The sequence below is a fragment of the Symphalangus syndactylus genome, chromosome X (assembly GCF_028878055.3).
Source record: "Symphalangus syndactylus isolate Jambi chromosome X, NHGRI_mSymSyn1-v2.1_pri, whole genome shotgun sequence".
Taxonomy (NCBI): Eukaryota; Metazoa; Chordata; class Mammalia; order Primates; family Hylobatidae; genus Symphalangus; species Symphalangus syndactylus.
The window spans coordinates 62,963,874-62,966,199 of NC_072447.2; positions in this window are offsets into that span (position 1 = coordinate 62,963,874).

The window sequence follows — 2,326 nt, forward strand, 5'->3', positions numbered from 1 at the left end:
AGAGAGAATTCTTGGAGTTTGAACAGGAAGGGATTCGAGGAGAGTCACAGACTACAGTGAAGGAAGAGATAGTTGGCCAGGCGTGGCGGCTCACGCCTGTAATCCCAGCACTTTGGGAGGACGAGGGGAGTGGATCACCTGAGGTCAGGAGTTTGAGACAAGCCTGGCCAACATGGTGAAATTCCATCTCTACTAAAAATACAAAAACATTAGCTGGGCGTGGTGGCAGGTGCCTGTAATCCCAGCTACTTGGGAGGCTGAGGCAGGAGAATCGCTTGAACCCGGGAGGTGGAGGTTGCAGTGAGCCGAGATCGTGCCATTGTTTTCCAGCCTGGGCAACAAAAGCCAAATTCCTTTAAAAAAAAAAAAAAAAAAAAGAAGAGATAACTTATTGAAAGCTAGTCCATTACAGAGGAGGGTGTCCCCAGGAAGGAAGCAGAGGAATGCACTATCTTTGCTTTAAGTTTTTATTTTCTTTTTGAGACAGGGTCTTGCTTTGTCCCCAAGGCTGAAGTTCAGTGTGCGATCTTGGCTCACTGCAGCCTTGACCTCCTGGGCTCCAGTGATCCCCCCACCTCAGCCTCCTGAGTAGCTGGGACTATAGGTGCATGCCACCATGCCCAGCTAATTTTTCTATTTTTTTTGTAGAGATGAGATTTTGTCATGTTGCCCAGGCTGGTCTTGAACTCCTGAGCTCAGGCGATCTGCCCACCTCAGCCTCCCAAAGTGCTAGGATTACAGGCGTGAGCCTTGGCCTAGTGTGTTTCTTATATAGGGGTCTTGTCTATGTAAAGACTAAAATTATCTGTACCTTTGTGCAGTGGGCTAACAGCATTTATCATTCTATTGATTTAAAGAAAACCATCCTTGACTTTCTAGTGTGTAAGTACATCAAAGCATAACTATAATTATTTTGAAAGTGTATATTGTTATGGATGTTGGGAACCCTGGACTTTCCGCTGCTGTGGGAGTATGTCTTTGTAGATATCTTTAGTCTGTTTTCTCAACTACAAACATCTTAGGACCATGTGTTGTGACTGGCCAGGAATGTGCCTTGCTAGTTTCATGATGGAGTTGATTTTAAATTGGTGTCACTCTGGCTGTCCTAGGCTCCTGGTTACGTAACACTTTCACTTCTCCTGCGATTCTGATGCTACAAATGATAGATGTTTTAGTATTTTCTTACAGGTCCTTGAGGTTGTATTCATTTTTCTGTCAGTCTCTTTCTCTGACTTGTTTATATTGAACAATTTCTTTTTGTTTTGTTTTAGAGACAGAGTTTCACTCTGTTGCCCACATTGGAGTGTAGTGGTGTAATCATAGCTCACTGCAGCCTTGAACTCCTGGGCTCAAGGGATCCTCCATTCTCAGCATTCACAATAGCTAGGACTACAGGCATGTATCATCACACTCAGCTATTTTTAAGGTTTTTTTTTTTTTTTTTTTTTTTTGACAGAGTCTTGCTCCTTTCGCCCAGGCTGGAGTATAGTGGCATGATCTCAGCTCACTGCAACCTCCGCCTCCCTGGTTCAAGCAATTCTCCTGCCTCATTCACCCAAGTAGCTGGGATTACAGGTGCCCACCACCATGCCTGGCTAAATTTTTGTAATTTTTGTTGAGATGGGGTTTCACCATGTTGGCCAGGCTGGTTTCGAACTCCTGACCTCAGGTGATATATCCGCTTTGGCCTCCCAAAGTGTTGGGATTACAGCCGTGAGCCACTGGGCCTGGGCTGTTGTTATTTTTCTAGTTTTATTTTTTTTGTAGAGACGAGTCTCACTATGTTGCCCAGGCTGGTCTCAGATGCCTAGCCTCAAGCCATCTATCTTCTTACTTCAGCCTGCAAAAGTACTAAGATTACTGGTATAAGTCACTGCCCTTGGCCAGATAGAACAATTTCTATTTATCTCTTTGAGTTCACAAACTCTTTTCTTGCCTCCATTCTGCTATTGAATCCATTCAGTGAGAATTTATTTCCTTGGTTATTATATTTTCCACTTCTAAAATTTCCATTTGTTTCTTCTTTAAATATTCTTTTTTTGTGCCAGGACTTTCTGTTTTTACTTGTTTCAAAAGTGTTCATAATTGCTTGTTTAAGCATTTTTAAAATAGCATCTTTAAAGGCTTTGCCAGATAATCCCAACATTTCTGTCTTAGCATTGGTGTCGGTGGATTGTCTTTCCCCATTTGAGTTCCCCTATCTTCCTGGTTTTTCATATTCTGAGTAATTTCAATTTACATGCTGGACATTTTGAATATCAGGTTATGAGACTCTTGATCTTGTGTAAATGCTATGGGGTAAGTTGGTATTTCTGTTTTAGCAGCC